Source organism: Anopheles moucheti, chromosome 3 (genome assembly GCF_943734755.1).
Source record: "Anopheles moucheti chromosome 3, idAnoMoucSN_F20_07, whole genome shotgun sequence".
Lineage (NCBI taxonomy): Eukaryota > Metazoa > Arthropoda > Insecta > Diptera > Culicidae > Anopheles > Anopheles moucheti.
The window spans coordinates 60,900,764-60,919,016 of NC_069141.1; the positions used below are offsets into that span (position 1 = coordinate 60,900,764).

The window sequence follows — 18,253 nt, forward strand, 5'->3', positions numbered from 1 at the left end:
TGTGCGAGTGTACGTGCGCACGGTGCATATGTGTGTAGGTATGTTTCAAAGCATCCGTTTTGGTCGTGCCTTCTGGATGGCCAACACTGTGTGAGTGTGCGTGTGTGTTTGTGTGTGCGTCCCTGCTCGGTTGGGGGTATTTGTTGTGTAAGGCTTCGGTTGTAGTGAATTTTTCTCGGTGATTGCTCAGTATCGGAAGCCGAAAAAGTTCGCACCACCAGCAAGCGTGTGAGACACCGAGATCCAAGCGGTTTAACGAATTAGAAGACGAGTGATAGTTTCCCTTAAAAAGTGAAATATTTGCAATTCAGCTTATGTGTGTGCATGCACGATCACGAACGAAATCGTAAATAAAATGTCCTAACCGTTAACCGATCGCGTATGTGAGTGAACGAGAGAGAGAGCAAGAGCGTTAGTGCAAAGTGGCGTAGAAAAATATTCTAAGTAAAACGCACTTAGAACGGAAACGGGCAGTAGCATCCGGTATAAATCGATACGCTAGGTACGCTCAGTTGGAGCAAGCGAGACAGCAAACGATCCCGCTCACGAAAGTTTGGAAAGGTTTTCCCAACATCAGGCGCACCGGTGCGAGTGTGTGAACTTGGTTAAAAGCGAGAGAGCGGAAACGAGTAAGAAAACAGAGCCAACTAGGATTGCACTTTTTCCCATGCCGATGTGCAGCTAGTGGAAGAATAGTTTTGGGAAGGCGAGTCCTTTTATTTTTCTTTGGTCCGCTGTTTGTGTTTCTGTTTGTGATTGTGGACAGTGTTTAGTGGTTGCCCTTGCGAAGTTGCGACCGTGCAGGTTCCGTTTCCGGGCCATTTGTGTGTGTATGTGTTTTGGTGTTTTGCAATTGCTAGAGGGTTGACCATTGAGAATTAGAAAGAAGAGTTGTAAGCCCGCTTGGAAGTAGACACGGCTGTCGGGGTAACGAACTGTGGCGCTTTGACACGACACCTAAGGGGACCAATTTGAAGTCCGATCGAATGCAGAACACGTAAGTATTAAAGTTGTTTTAGTGTTCTAAATAAATGATAAAAACGAGATGATAAAGATTGCTATATTCGACTAAATCATGGTACCTTAAATAACCCTCAATTTACCCTTAAACTCCAAAGGTGGTTGCTTCACATTGAGTTGTATGGTTTTGTTAAGGTTTTTAATTTAGCTTCACTTTGCTTCACCGTATATCCCTCTCAACCAAAAAGGGAAATGAGAACCTTATTTTAATGAGAATCATGAAAATTAACAAATGTATGAAAGCACCGAAGTAACGATCGTGCTTTACATGTACAACCTCTTCCCTTCTCTCAACACCCGTCACTCAGGTATTTAAGCATCACAATAAAATAAGAATGGGTGACATTTAGATTCCCCCCCCCCCCCCCAACCGACTTTCGATTCCCCTGCCCAATATTCATATTCACGACCACGAAGCAGGGGCTGTAATGAAAAACCCAACGTCCAACGTGTGACGGGATTGGCGAAGCCGTACGCCATTAAAATGTCGCATCGCAGCTACTTCGCGTGCGACACCACACCATGCCACGCATGTGAATGTCAATAATTAAAAAAAAACATCAACAACAAAAATAACATACAACCAGTGAAATGGGAGTATTTCCTCCCGTGGTGCCTGGTGCGTCTCACACACCTAGCGCTAATGTTCGCTTGCACGTATGTGCGAATTTTCCGCTAAGCTGTGTGTGGTGAGCGTTGCAACATCCCGAAGAAAAAGAGAGGAGGAGCAAAATGACAGAGAAAACAAGCTAGCTGACGGAAAATAAATAAAATCAAATTAACTCATACACTTAATCCGATTTGTCGAGTTTGGAAGTTGGATCTCTTCTTTTTGGGGGATGAACATACGGGTTGGATGTTTCCGTGTACGTCGGTACCATCGAAAACTAACAGCACGGTGTGTGCATTATGGTGCAACCAACACGATTGAGGTGTGTGAAGCGGATGTCAACGTTGCTTTCGATGGAACGAGGGACAAATTGGAAGTTTGTTTAAAAAGCGGGGCTGTATTGTTTAACTGTATTTTACAGAAAACGAGAAGAAAATACGAAGTGTTCAAAAATTTCACAAAGACATCCTGATCAGAGCTTTAAAACTAAGAGGAAAAACATTCAAATATACACTGCTGACAATGGACAGTAAGTCTAATGCAAACAATTTGCTTACTGCCACCCAAGAAAATCCCTGAGAATCGTTTAAAGCTTGGAGAATCCTAGTCAGTGGAGAGGGTGAAAACAAATGTAGAACAGTTGTTTCGATGCCCCCAAGGATTAGGCATTGTATCGATTTAACTGCATTTAGATGTCAGCCGCACCTGCTTAAGTTGCACTCACACTACCCCGTCACCTGGGTTCAATTGCTAGCGTGTGTCAAGGGATTAGGGTAAAGGTACGGTCTAGGGTGGACATGCTTTCACCTTCGCAAATCGGATTAGTTCCAGGTGATTTATGAAAGAGTCTTACACGCTTCTTATCTTACGGATCAGTTCGGATTGGATGCAATTGAATTAAATCGTTCGACTGTGCACTTTGCTTACCCGGTGGCAGTAGAACTGCACCGGTGGTTGCCCGAGTTTAAGCTGGCCCTGGGGGAAAGGCGAGTCGATTACTTGCATTGATCATCACCACAAGGGGCTTTGGCTTGTTCATCATTCCGTATCTTTCGAACAGCGATTTAGCTAATGTAATGGAAAAAAAGCCCTCGCTTTAGTACAATCTTCACCCACCGTCTCTGCTCAGCACGCCTCACTTGGGTTGGCATTCGGGCTCCCGGTTTGGCAGTGGTTTGGCAGCAACAGTTACCGTGGCACGAGATGGCACCAACGCAACGCAACAGTTATTTATGTTTATTTTAACCACGCAACAAACGCCGGCCCTGGCACGAACCATCCCCCGTTCGGATGCATTCAGACGACGCCTTTTGTTCACACTACAGGCTTGCGCGCTCGTATATGTGTGTGTTTTGGGTGAGTGTTTTGCGCTGTTGCACCAAATGCACACTATTTTTGCATACACGCCCGGTGCATAACGTGTCGAAACTATCAAGGGCGAGTTTCGTTGTAAGGTGGGAAAGAATGCTAAGGTCCTTTTCTTCCACCGGGCTTTTCACGGCCACGCCAACGACCAACGACGGCGATGAGCGGTGCATGTGGCACGGTAGAGAGCGGGGGCAGGCAGAAAGAAAGTACGTTTCGAAACAGTGACCGTATTCACAAACCGCTGCCCTAGGCAGGAAGGGATTACAACATATTAAAGCGTTGTTTTATTCTCGACCGCAGTTAGCGATGCCAAGGGCCAAATTTGAGACGCCCGGTAGACGGATTTGTTTTAGGTGAAGGACGGTGCAGGTGGTGCATTGAGGGAGGAAGCAGGAGAGCGGGTAAAGGGGAGGAATCTTACAGCAATTAAAATAAGTGCATAATGATGGTACAAAGTGCGGTTAAGCTATTTGAAATGAATGGATTGGAGAGGGTGCTTTATGGGTTATGTAGTGTTTAAGATAAGACACGGTTTAATAGAAGATAGCATAAAGAGCCCCCCCGTTCACCGTTTGGAGAAGGAAGTGTCTTCAAACGAACGTGAATAAGCAATACGGCCTGGCCGTTTTTCTTGAACTAAATAAATAAATGTCACGATTTGTTGTCCCTAATCCACACAAAATTCGAATAAAGGGAACTTGTTTTCATATACAAGCGAAAATTCATTTTTTAATAACAAAAATATGTGACATCGCGACAAAAATTGATGACGTAGAGACAACATTTAACGGCAACGACTGTAAAGCGTATTTGTACCACAAAGTTAAAGGGAAACAGGGGAAAAAATAAATGTCTTTTTTATTTGATATAGTTATACGAAGTTCCCTAGGTTTGGCTCAGCATATCAGCTGATTTTGAAACTATTTTGTAAGCTGCTAAATTCAAATCAAACGGCATACGTTCGTTGCATCGATATTGGAATAAAAAGCCAGGAGTGATTAGAAGTGTTTCCCAGATTTCACGATCCACTGGGAACACACGGAAACAACACACATAACGTGTATTATGTATTGTCATTGGCCAATATTCTCAGGACAAAATCTCAACAAATAAAAGCACTCAATTCATTTGCCGTGTAGCCTGAAATAAATATTTATTATTTAAGACATAATCAAATGGGTTGTGAAAAGAAATGCTTCTTAGACGAAACCAAATACCAGCAGGGAGCATTTCTTCGCAGTGCGCTTCAAAGCGTACACAAAGGATACTATTACTCAAACACTTTATTTCTCTCCGTCTCACAATAATCCGTACGAGCATTTGATAGTTTATGTACCCGTCGAATGTTCTGCCGGTGGGACACACGAATGCGAAAACAGTTCAAATTTCGCTTCCTTGAAGCAATAAAAAAGTAAGCACACACACACACACATACACACGCGCGCATACACTTTGGTTCCATCGCTGAAAGCTCGCTATGCACCGAAATGGGATCAAATTTTCGAGTGGAAAAGCTTTTCGAGCGCGTTTTGCTCTTCCGATACGCAACCATGTGCGACCGCGGGTAAAATCAATGTGCGCGATACGGGATACGGCGGCTGTGTCGACAGCCAGCTGCGACCGTATGAAATATTCAAAGCCGAAACTCGTCTGATGCTTCGCGTTCGAACGTCTCAGAATGTTTACACCATTAAGCGGATTTTCTTCGCAAACGCCAACCATTGCGCTGGGCCGGACGGCGGGATAGTGTGAATGTGGTGCAAAAATGAGCGGGCAGTGTGATGGTTGGCTGGAAGAAGAGCTGGAAGCGGCAGGATAAAATAGTCCTTTGTCGCCTGCCGATCCGAATCGTCTTTACATCCGCGTCGTCTGTATGTTTCCCGACGGTACGGTGGCGATGTTTGAAAAGGAAAGGGCAAGCATGAACGCCCCGAAATCACAGCACTTCCCGAGCACAACAGCATCCTTTTATGCATTTAAATGGGCCATGGTAAAGGCATGATAGTATTTGGTCCGGAGCGATTCCGACAATACAGGGGTCATCAAGTGGCGTTTTTCTTACTGGAAAAAGTTGTGATAAACTTTAGCTGCTGGTGTGGTAGCCTCAATGTGCCAATCTCAAGTCAAGCGTTCTGCGAAACTTTGTGAAAATTTGTTCATTTAACTCAGTTTCTTTTATTTCAGTTTTAATTTGTACAATAGATTGAACGGTACCTTTTTATGCCTCTGTTGGGTTTTTTACATTTTAAAGTTCATTGATGCCAAGAGTTTTGATTAAATAGATGATTTTAGGAGTGAGAATGTATTATCAACATTAGAAAGACGCTTTTTATTTATGGATACTTTATACGTAATTTCAACGAGAGATCTACTTACGGACAGGTATGTTTTAATATTTATTCAAGTTCATACTTAAAAGTAGATGTGTTACAGTCTTCCATCAGTAATAAAAAATAATTGTTTAACATCAATAATTAACAGGATTAAAATAAAGCAAACCAGTAGAAATGGCTGGACCCATCGATATGGTGTTCAATTTGATTAAACCCACGACATTCAAACTTTATTTTTGGAACTAAATCGAATGGATCCATCATTTATATCTTTCTGGTCTTTCAATTAAATTAAGAAGAACTTTAATAAAACATTGACACTAGATTCAGCTCTTTGATATCGTTTTTTAGAGTAGCCATCAATAAAAATCTGATCAAAATCAATTAAATTTCTATGAATCTATGAAAGCGGCTCAGGACACGGTCAAACCCAACGGTCACTCGGTTATGATTTGGTCTTCTACAGCTTTACAGGCTTCTTACCATGATCTAGAACCGCCAAAACCGAGCAAATAATTCAGCATTACCGATACAGATACACGCATCGCCTTCTTCCCACTAGCTGGTATGCGCGAAAATATGCGTTTCAAAAATGCCGTAACAGAGCGGCTGCAAGCACACCGTTATCTACCCTCACACCAACAGACAGGCAAACCTAGGACAAATGTCCGGGTGTGGAGGGACAATCGAAATCGGCTTGAAGTTGACATATTTCCGTTTGTTTAACCATTTTGCTAAGCTATTTGATCTTGGCTGTAGTGGTCTTGGCATCGCTGGTCGATACGGGCGGACCGATGGTTGTGTGTTTTTTTTCTATGCCTACCTTTTTCCCCTTCTTTTTCGACCACTGACACCAACGTGCGGCGAAACAAGGCTTAGATTTATTTTTATATACACTTGGTTACGTTTCGTTTCGCGCGCTCCACGTTGTTTTTATTAGCGGCTATATATTTCTCGCTCGCTCTATTTCTCTCGCACTCTCTTATTATTATACTTACTGGCTAAGTTAATGGTAGAAAAAGTAAGTCAATTTGCTACACCAGACCGATGAGACGGTGCACGAAACGGGTGGCAAAATGAAACATTTATTCTAATGGAGACGCATGGTACCGTTCGCTTCTGCACCGAACGATGGAGACGCCTGGTATTTCAGCTGGCAGGCTATGAGTGTTACACTTACACGATCCACATGGCTTGGAAGAGCAAGAAGAAAAAACAACCCCACGTTTGAACAAATTCATGTCTAGCCTGTGGTGCGAATGTGGATGGAAAGGGAGATACAGCAGCACCATGACAGTGGATATGGTTTTCTGACTGGGGCCGACTTCGAGACCCGGTGTAATCATAATTCATCGATAATGATACTTATTTTCGGTGCAATACCGTCCACCGTCTGCGTTGCGCCATGGACGAAATGTGGCGAAAAATAATGATTCCGAGACATAACGTAAAATACAACGACCCTGCCCGTCCAATTGATGTCTAGCAAACGGTGTTTTCACGAAACATCACAAATTTTGGCAATGTTTTCCATTTGCTTCGTTGAATGAAACTAAGAGGAATCGAAATGCTATCCGTTCGTATGATTCGCTTTTGAATGATTTTAGTTTCACACATATCATGTTAAATTGGGTTCATTAAACATTTTTTTGTAAAGGGAAAATAAATTTCTTTACATATATTTCTACTTATTTTAACATATTCTTTCAAAGTATATCCTTTAAAGGTTTTGCGTTTTTTGGTTACTGACGATGTTAATCTTTACTGTTTTCTAAGAAAGAAAAACCAGCTCCGGAAGAGCAAAACATTTTCTCGGTTTCGTCGAATGCGTTTGAATGTTTAACATTGTGGAACGAAAATTGTAAAATAATACATTGAACCGGAAATGCTTATCCGATTCCGCTTGAGCTCTGAGAAGATGAATATGGAAACGAGACCTTCGTTCGTTCGTGTTTTTCTTTTTATAACGAACGACATTTGACTGACAGTGTTTTATCCTTCGGATCAAATTGGGGAAAACGTTCCTTGACTGTTCATTTGTGGGTTTTTTTTGCCCCCCTTTCGATTTCATCTCGCCTTTGTGTGCAATTTGAATAAAAACGAGCCACAACATTAGTTTACATGTTTATGTTTCAGACAGCCCGCTCGTGTGAACACAAATACACACTCAAAGCGCCACGTAATTCAATATCTTTTTTTCTTGCATTCGTATCAGTATGTGGAATACGGTCGAATCGAATTACATACCAATTCCCGAGCGCAGAAAGCGAGCCTCCGAAAATTCGTTTCGGTAGTTTGCATTCTAAAATCGGTAGGAACAAAGGAGCAGCAAAAATGTCCATTTTCCAAGAATCGCTTGCGTAACAGTTGCGTCGTGAACCGTGGCGTGTTGAGTGGCTCGTTGTTCGGAGGCACGAACCCACACGCGAACAAATGCAACGGATGGACCACTGTAGGACATCATCAACCGCTCGTGCTGCTGGTAGTTGTAAGTCTAGGGCCCACACTCACGTTCACGTGCGGCCATCCAGCGTCCATTGTGTGCAACCCTGAACGAAAGGACCATGAATTGCTATGTAACGATGCAAAGGGTGTATGAGAAACCCACCAGCGGTGAGGCACTCCAACCATCGAGTTGGCGGGCATGTGCGGGTGACTCTATAAAATTCCATCACCAACTTCGGAGATTGAGTTGCCAACGTTTCGACAGGGATGATGTGGAAAGCTTGCCCGCCGGAAGAACAAAGAGCATTAAAACTAGGGAGCGTTGCTTGAAAGCGTCACCGGCCAACCGAGAACGTCCGATGTGCTCCCAAAGCTCATGGATGACTCATGGTTTCGCTATCTGCACAACTCCATCACGGGAGTACATTTCCGAGATCCGGTTGGCATCGGGGTCCGGGTTGTTGTAGCGAATTTTTGGCCACATACTTTCGAAACCGGCCCGACCCTTCCGATGCTTGTTGCGTTTGTTGGGGCCCATCGTGCACCATAAACCGTACCCATGGCCATTGGTGCTGAGTATGTGAAAATGATTTCAGTGTTTCGGGCAACGGTGGATGGATGGATGGATGCGGAAATTATTTGAACAAAGAAGTTTTTTTTTTGCCGGGCGCTGCATTTATCAGTCAACGAATCAGCAAGCCAATCGACGGTTTGCTGCTCGTCAGTGAAACAAAGCGCTCGAAAGTTTTCTTTTTGGCGTAGCTTAGTCCACTTAACCTTAACTGATTATTATGGAATTAAGTTTTCAGCGCGAAGTAGTAACGGTTGATTGTGAGTATATGTTTGGAAAGGGGGTAGTTTGAGCCAACCATAAAATGATCTGGAACAGTGATATTGGAGAGAAAACGGTCATTTGCATTGTAACTTTCAACGATGATTCGAAAATGCTGGAAGCATTCCTAGGAAAGATAAATGTTATATAAAGAAACAAATATTTGGAATCCGAATTTGACTTTGAATTTTGATTTATGAATTCCAAATTTGAATTTTATTTGATTGCAAAAGTTTAGTTGAAGAGATTTGCGATAATGTGATTAACCTCAAACGGATAATTATTACAAAGGGCCTGTTTTTCAAATAAACTTTTTAAAACTGAGAAACAAATGATCATGAGATATTAAAGTTTAGCAACTTTTTTCGTACATTAAATTCACAAATATCCTTCACTGAGTTTCCTGAATAACTGACAACACATACATAACAAATATTACATTTATATTGAAAACTAGATGTACACACAGTTCCCGAAATACATTGTACCTTTTACAAGCGAAATTGGCGTTACACGGATCGCGGAATTCGTAAAATAAATTAGATTATTAGAACTGAAACCTCAGGAATCAAGGTAAACAATTGGTCATAACTATTTCGAATTCCATTAGCTACATGGAAAGCTTAACAAATATAACTTATTCTATTTCGTACTAAGGCTTATATGAGGCTCATTTCAATAGGAGAAAAAAATGGATACGACTGACTATCCAGCTACAAAGCCACAGAAAGCCCGAAAGGGCTGTACTAAACCTCTTGAGGTTTTTGCGTCGATAAAGAAGAAGAAGAAGAAGTCGCATATTTAATTACTAGACTCGCAAGACAACAATACAAAGAATTTGATCCATATTCTGTTTAAAATCCAACGTTCTGTCGGAGGGGTTGTAATTTTGGTATATTGAAGCCTTGCAATGGGAAAATAATGTAAGTTGAAATTGCCTGCTGTTATGGTGAAAAAATATTGTTTTGAATATGTGTGTATTGTTTTGTTACAAAAAGTCGTTTGAAATGTTGAATAATGTAAGGAGAAAGCCAACTATGTAGCATTGAAATATAAACCAGATGTGCCGATGCTACATGGAGACGCCTGGTGTTTCGTACTACCGAACGAGAAAAAGTTGGAAGAAAATCAATTACGAATGGGACGTATGGAACTGATGTTGTGTTTTAAATTAAATTTGTTTTTTTGAAACAATTTCCGTAGCATGTACGCATTATACTACCATTGAAACCATCGTGAAGCACGAGGATTCGTCATTATCGGAAATTCTAGATATTTGGTTAAAAATACGCGTGTATTTCGGGCACAATTTTGCAAATTCGCGCAATTTGAGTTTTGGATTTAGATATCACAAAACAACGTTCGGTTCAGTTAACTTTAATAAGCTAATAATTTAAGCGCTTCATTATATGCCATAAAATTGCTTCAACCCCTTTTTAGACGCTGCCAGTCGCATTGCAATAACTAAGGCAACTTTATTGTTCATTAAGCGTAACCTTATGCCTTTTCGTTAATCCGTGTTGAAAAGCAAATTTAAAGCCGGTATGACATATTTCCTGGAATTATTACAAAATTCTCTCGGTGTCTCGGTGAGAAATACGAGATATTAAACATCTTAACGGGCACTCACCGAGTCACCGATCGTTCCTAAATTCCCTTTCCCAATGCGATGCAATATGATCCACGACAAGTATGTGTGTGAGTCTGTGTGTGTAATTTTAATTTTCCCTTTACGACATCGTTATGTGCCGCTATCGTTCGCGTTAGCTCGAAAATGTAACGCAGTAGTTTGACGTGTCTAAACGACTTGCGATTCGGTTTTATACTTCTTGTCCTGCGGTGTGCTCTGTTTAACTGGCGCCTGCCAACACATACCGCTCATCGCTGTCACGAGCTTTCCATCGGCCGTTTTAAATACTACATGAAGGCGGTAGCAACTCGCCAGGGGCATGCAAAAAACGGGTTGCCCTGGGAATGCCGGGTCGCCGGAAAATTGCTATTGAAAATTTAATGGGTGCATTAGTTTTTATGCGTTATTGATTAGCGATTAAGGGTGCGAAACTCGTTCGACGTTTCTGACTCCCAGCAGAAAGGCTCGCATGTTCACGTGTGTGAGTGTGTGTGATTCTGCAACGCATTTCCGCAACGTATGGTCGTTCAAATGATTCGTACGATGCTCGAGCAATCGATACTGGGCATCATGTAGATCGAGCACAGGAAATTGCATCAACATCGTTTGATAATAGGTGGTAGCGGGGGAAAAAAAGGGTGTTGGGGTTGATGTTGTTGTATTTTGTTGTATTTTTCCCGAAAAATGCATCCACCGTTGGGATATCACCGACATGTCGAAAGGGTCGTGATGCAAGATCGAAAGGAAAAATCAATTTCGATTATCTTGCTCGTTTCACGGATTGGTAATTGCAGATGCATCTGGAATTCGTTTATTTTTCTCTCCCCGGTGAACGCTGGTGATTGTAGCGTGTGGCGTGATGGACAAGCGTTTTGATTAGATTTGATCGAATTTGCAACAATTTGCATGTTCGTAGTGGGGATTCCTTGAAGGAGGATATGATTATGATCAGGACATAACAACCATTATTAAATAAAGATATAATTCATATTCCTAATTTCGTTAATGATTCCGTGCAATAAAGTTTAAAGGCATAATTTAAAGTGACATTATTTTAGTAACATGTTTTTAAAAACAGATTTCTATTCTATTTCAAAACCAGAAGCCAAGCGCCTCGCTAAATTGAGCGAAATGGCGAACGTTTACATTAATCAAGTACGCATTTAGATACCTCCCGATAACCTCTTCCTAGCTTGTTTAAATGTTTGATAAAGTCGTTTGCCTTCCGACGATAAACTTGTTCGATAAAGTTGGCTTCCGACTGCTCAATTCTCTTATCGAGCAACCCAGCATCATCGCAGACGATGGTACGGAATGTTTCACCCCTCCCCATCGCATCGCAACAACTCCCCATGAGCGAACGAGAGAACCGGGCAACAAACAGTCGGTTGAAAAATAAACACAAACCCAAACCGGCTTCTGGTGGGATAATTCCAATCTTGCGTTCTTGCGCCACCAATCCCATCCCACAGCACAACAAAGACCGGTCCACCGAAGTGGCTTAGTCTGAATGTTGATTAAAAGGCCCACCGAGCGGAACGGCATAAATGGAGTTTATGCTCTCTGTAGATACCTTTTTTCCATAAATTATCTTTCATCCCTCAAGGGGACATCACTGGGAACGGGGGATGGATGATGCTGCGCTGTGGGGAACGGGGTGCCAAACGCCCGGGTGCTTCGCGTTTGCCACGATGCGTGCAAATTGGATGAATGTGTATCTGTTTCTACTCGCGCCGTACAACGTTGCAACGCGGGAATGAGTGGCGAACCGGATGGGTAGCATTTTAAAGGATGTCTTGGATTATGTACAAATTATGTTGCGTTTTACGGTTTTTTACGCTGCTTCAACTGCGGCGTGGTTTGAAATTTTCATCCACGATTAATGCTTTGTTTTTCACGCGCGCAAAGAAAAATACTTTACTTTAGGGCGTGTAAAGTAATGGTTAATGTTGCAACAAGCAAACCAAGGATATGAAGTAATACACAATAGATTTTCCATTTACACAAATTTAACATTGTCATAACATAAAAAACCAGCTTACATTGATTGGACAAGACCGGAATATTGAAATGTTTTATATTGCTATGGAAAAATTAAATTATTATAAAATTAAGAAAATTAATGTCTTTACTCCACAAAACACAATTAATGTTGTTTAACTAATAAAATGGTAGCATAATGCGTACATGCAACGGAAATTGTTTCAAAAAGCAAATTTAATTTAAAACACAACATCAGTTCTATACGTCCCATTCGTAATTGATTTTCTTCCAACTTTTTCTCGTTCGGTAGTACGAAACACCAGGCGTCTCCATGTAACATCGGCACATCTGGTGTTAGTATTTATTTACCTTCTATTCTGTCCCTCGGCGAGGTACTCATGCTTTCACTGGGAAGTTGATTCTTTGCCAAGTTGAAGAAAAAGTAAATACAGCCTGGTCGGAATACATTTTTCACAATTGCTACCCACATTGTTATTTTTCCGTACCGTTCTGGAGCTATTGCTTTTTGTTTCCCTTTTTTGCCCTTTGTTTTTTTTAAATGTTTTACCATTGTTTGTTCCCGATTGTCATTGAATGTTTTAAATTGCTGTTTTGCTGGGTCGACGTGTTCGTGAGAAGAGTTGAATTTTTCACTGATGACATTGTTTACCCAACACTGCGGTCTAGTTTCAAACATGTGAAACACGTGTAATGTGAGCAATTATTAGTATCTGTGAGAGTAAATTTAACCATGCTACAGTAGGATAAGCGGTGTGCATCAAACGGTTCTCAATCATTCTTTTTTTTTTCTAAAACAAAACAAAAAGTACAAAAAACATAACCCCATGTTGAACATCGATTTAATAACTTCTGCTTGCCGTCAGAAAAGAAAACTGTCATTCGTGCTTAATTTCCACGAAACAACAGTGCACGGAACCCCTTTCTTTACGGCGTACCGAAACCGGGGCGCTTCCCCGCTCTCTCCTCTCGTTTTCTAACCTAAAATAACTCCACAAGGCCACATTAACCGACAACCGAAGGTGCCGGTACCGTTGGCACTTCCAGCAGATTAAAAAAAACCCGACACACGAACCGGTGACAGAAAATTGATTCGCTCAATCAATCATAGACGGCCTCCAACATGGAACGGGTTGTAGTTCCCTTGTGTGTGTATGTGTGTGTGTGTGTGTGCTTGTGTTCACCCGTGCTGTTGGTTGTCTATTTTGGAGCCAAAGCCGAGGAAAACTAGCTTGTTGACATGTGTTTTTCTTCGACTGGCCTCGTCAGCCGTTTTTCTTTGGCAACGGACCCTCCTCCGTTGCACGTGTGCCCTCTCTCTCTCTTTCTCTCACGGGGTTCGAGTTCGTGTCGAGGAAGGTTTTCACGCCTTCCTCATTTATGGATGACGATCAGGCATCAGGCTGATGATGATGTCCACGCGAACGATCATATCGTTCCGGCACGGCCATATGATGCATTCGACGTAGTGAAGGGTTAAGCGTCGAGGGATTTGCTTTTAGATAACATATGTGGAAAAGAAAAACAGCTCGTTTAATGTTTTAGGATTGGTATTTTTTTTATTGTCTTAGTTCGATGCCATCTGATCGTTTATAAATAATACATTAACATTTTTCGGCAATAAAATAATGCTGTTTGCAACATTTCTCGCTCATCACTGGCCAGGTGACGCTAAAAGTGAAAATATTTTAAAACAACTCAAACGGTAGGTCATGCGCATCTGGGCCAACATTATACTCGCGAGTATTGGGCTAGGGGTTTGCTAATGGAGGGTGAAGTCGCGAGGGAGTGTCGCAAAAATTTATATTTAAATTTCATCCGTCCACCACCGCGTGCGCGCGCCCAGTCACCCAAAAAGACTGTAAACGTGTGTTGACTGTTACGGTGTGTGTGTGTGTGTGCATGTGTGAATACTTTTTTATCATTTTCTGCTGGTTTATATTAAAGCAGACGGGTACTCGAATTGCCTACATGTGGCCTTCTATACCTCTCCCCGCGACAGTATTCATTCTCATAAATCCACCACCTGCCTGGCTTTCGCCTGGCCCACACCAATGGGACACACACCGGCTGATGACACGCCGCTACTTGCTGCTCTCAATTGTGTGTGCACGATGCCGTGTGAAATATTTAAAATCACCAACCTGCCATTGCTGCGAAAGTGGCCACCAAAAAAAAAAGCAAGTGTGCAGCGGTGGATCAAAACCAAGTGGGGGATGGGGGTGGGTACGCTTTACCCCATCAACGGTGCACAAAGAAGAAAAAAACAACAACAGGCGACTCATGAAACAGGGCCAATGCTAATGAAAATGCTGCTCACTGAAACTGAACCGACAACTGTGTGCAGAAACAAACACAATTGAACGAAACTACACAAAAAAAAAACACAGCATTACATACGAACGGGAAACACACGCAAAAAAGCAGGATTGTCGGGGAAAAAACCCTTGCCTCGTTTGCCAAAATAAAGACAAGACAAAAAAGTCGAACACGATGCAATGGCACGAAATCCCATCGCAGCTGCAGTCGGCGTTCCTGCACTCATTAATGAATGCCTTTCGGATGCATTCGCAAATATGGGTTAACGCGGGGTTTTGGGGTGTTTTTTTTTTTTCACCGTTTGTTCTGTTCGCCTGTGTTCCTTTCATTCCCCGTGAAGCTTTTTCTTCCAATCGTCCTATGATGACGATGCAATAATATTCCCTCCTATCCCTTGTTCTTTAAACCGGTGTTTCGGGATAATTTCACCTCTTACACGTCCGCCGGTTTACTCTTTATCTCCCTTGTATACAAAGGATCCGAAGCAGATAAATGGAATATCCGGCATCCGGATACTTGTTGTTTGTGTGCTCTGTGTGCAGCATGAATCGTAATTATCTCTTTGAGTGGAAAATTTATATCAATTACGGGAGAAACTGTACGTGACTGGAGGTATGATATTGGTTTTAATGGTGTACTCTACCGAATGCTTGTCATACATGGTAGTTAATGTGTCGCGGTGGTAGCATACTAGTATGAAAAGTATATAAAAAAACACTACTGAACTCTTTAAAGCGAATGCTTCGCTTTCATGAATAAATAAGACATTAAATTTCACGAACTAAATTACATCAAGGACATTTGGAATTTTCAAAACTAGTGTAACAAAATTGTGGGTGATTTCCATTCAACTGCTTTTACCATCTTTTAGCATATTCATTAATGGCTCTTAGACAAAGGAAATGATTCTACCTGAGACAAATTTTAATCATAACCCGTTTTATTTGTCCATTTTCTTTCCCACTCTTCGTCTTGCTGTCTTGAATCTCCAATTTAATATCGATTCTCTGCTTTTTTATACTTTCGGCTTGCTTCTTTCGGGGTACATTTTATACTAAATTTTCTATTTTCTTTTTAATTTCTTTTTCTCTTTCTTTCGTTGTCTTTTAACAGTCTCAGTAAGTTTTATTATACAATTTATTTTCTTAACATTTATTTATAGTTTAATATGTTTGTAGTTGTACTTAGTGTTTTTTTTTTAAATTTTAATTATTTATTTATTTATTTATTTATTTATTTATTTATTTATTTATTTATTGATTTATTTATTTATTTATTTATTTTTATTTCCATTAGAACGGCTTTCGCCGTATTATCGACACCGTAGTGGAGGGGTTTACAATTTTACAAGGCATTTTTTCCTTGCAATTTGCCTTATCCCGGGCATACTCGGTTGAGTTTGTAGTTTATTACATTTATTTTATTTTTCTGAATAGTTTATATTTCATTTTCTTATTGAACTAGAAAACTTATATAAATTGCTATTTAAAATTACTATATTACTACTATTTTTACTGAAGACTACTAGCAAGACAATTATAACTTATATTATTTGTTTTCTGCAGTGTGAAACACTTTAAATCATAACGAATACAGTGATCAAATATTGTACGTTTGTTACCACTGTCACACGCCAAACTTTTTAATGGCATAAAAATCTCCCAAAAACCTTTTGCAACACCATTCGCAGCCTGTTTTGCCATCTTCTATTCCGAGGGTCGAAAAGAAGCTATCATAATAAAGGAAACAAACATAATTCAAAACACTTACCGTCGTTAAGGAAAATTGTACGAACGCCACCGCCACACACGTTCGCCGATTTGACGAGTCGTCCGGTCCCTGGCTGTTTTCGATTCACCTTTTGTTTCCCTAGCGGCCTTCCACGTTACAACCAGCCCAGGGTGTTATGTTTTCAATCATTCTTCATGAATAAAACATTTCCTGTCCCTTTTGGGTCGGAAAGGTGTGTCCGGTGTAACTCCCAAAGGAACACAGAAGTACACACACACATACCCACATACACGTAGAAACGCCCTTTAAGGACACCGGAGGTAATGCTGTCTTTAGGTAGCTGGAAGCGAAATCTCACGACATTCACGATTCCGGATGGACAAGCGACAGCGTATCTGCCGTCAGCTGTCCCGGCGCACGGCGCTCAGATAGGATAAATCACACGGGAGCATGTGTAACCGGTGAGGCAAGCAGGAACTGTCATCCAGAAAAATATGACCACACCATCAGCCGAAAATTTGTCACCGAGTGGCCCGGCTAATGAGGACATGTGCCTGGGAAAATGTACGTCCGGCCAGAGGAAAAAAAAATCCCTGAAAGTTCACAAACCAAGGGGTCGATAGGGTACATGAATCACTTCAGTGCTCCTGGTGCCTCTGGGTGACCGTGGTACGAGTGCGGCACGGGAAGGGAAGGGAGCGGTTTTTCCGTGACAAAGTTTTCCATTTTCATCGAGGCACCCATTGAATCTCTCACTCTGCGGTGCTTTTGCCTCCGTTCGACGATTGCCCGTGGAATGGCCTTCCGGCGGGTGACGGTGAGAAAAAAAAATGATGCGATTAAATGAGTCGGGCGTATCTGGTAAGAATTTTCCAACCAAAAGTGGTTAGAACATGAGAAACAAAACCGGAGGAGAAAAAAGCTTCGAAATTGACCAGAATGGTGGACGAACAAAGGAGAACGCTCGAACCTTGCAACGTTTATATTACCGTGTTCATTATCTTTCATGATGTTGTTGGGTGAGAGTGAGAGTTGTACACGAGAACAGCAAGACTAATGTAGGGTTGTGGCCAGCTTGTTCAAACGGGGCGTAGAGACATTTAGATTAAAGGTAATTTCACTACCATTGTCTTTCGCTTGTCTATGTACAAACTAAAATTTAATAATCAATTTGAGTTGTTCTTAAAATGATATGAATCAAAAGGCTCTTCATTTCTTTTCTGGAAATCGGAATCTTGCTTTAAATCATTGCATTTATTGAACGCCACATGAGCAAGATAATTAAAAGATAGCTTACCATAAATAAATTCCTGCTCCAGATTAAACTATTGGCTCGGCTGCGGGTACGAGAGCTATGCAACATTCCTGTACTTACTCACACGAACATGCATCCCGTAGGCAACCCAATACTTTCCGCATATGCAGTGCTTCATAGCCACAAGAGAAAAAAAAAGGGATCACATAAATTGTCCCCACCCGGCATTGTTCCGTTCTCTGCACTCATAAATGTCAAGTCGAGGTGCTCTGCATGCAAGATAAGAATATGGTTTACTCGATAAAGAACAGAACAAAAACACCCGCCCGAGCACGAGAAACGAAGAAAAGCATCAAGGCAATTACCATAAAAAAGCTTCTTCCGTTTCAACAAAGAAACCGAACGTAAAAAAAAAACAACACCAACAAAGAAAAGTCTGGACAATGTTTAGTCCAATTAAATTAAATGCATATCATATCGTGTTGGAAATAAATTTGCTCCCCCCTACGAAAGCTCCACGAACACGCTGGCGCAGAAATTTATTAGCTGGAAGTAAAGCAAAAAGCTTCATTTCTTTTTTGTTTGGCCGGTATGACAGTGGACACTGCATGTGTCGCTCAGTTTTCGTACATTGTTTATCCGCAAGGCCATCGCCAAGCGGTTGCAATTATGTGCCGTACAAATTCAAGGTTTATAGAACAGTATTTTT

The 18,253-nt window shown here is 41.5% G+C and overlaps 1 protein-coding gene across 1 annotated transcript in view; it reads left to right on the plus strand.

Annotated features, from left to right (window-relative positions):
• Positions 1 to 866: 866 nt before the first annotated feature.
• The window catches only part of LOC128304847 (gamma-aminobutyric acid receptor subunit alpha-4), a 96,402-nt gene continuing 79,015 nt past the window's right edge, over positions 867 to 18,253 (plus strand). The window contains exon 1 of the mRNA XM_053042087.1: positions 867 to 997. The gene's annotated coding sequence lies outside the window, so the exon portion shown is untranslated. The remainder of the gene's footprint in view (positions 998 to 18,253) is intronic.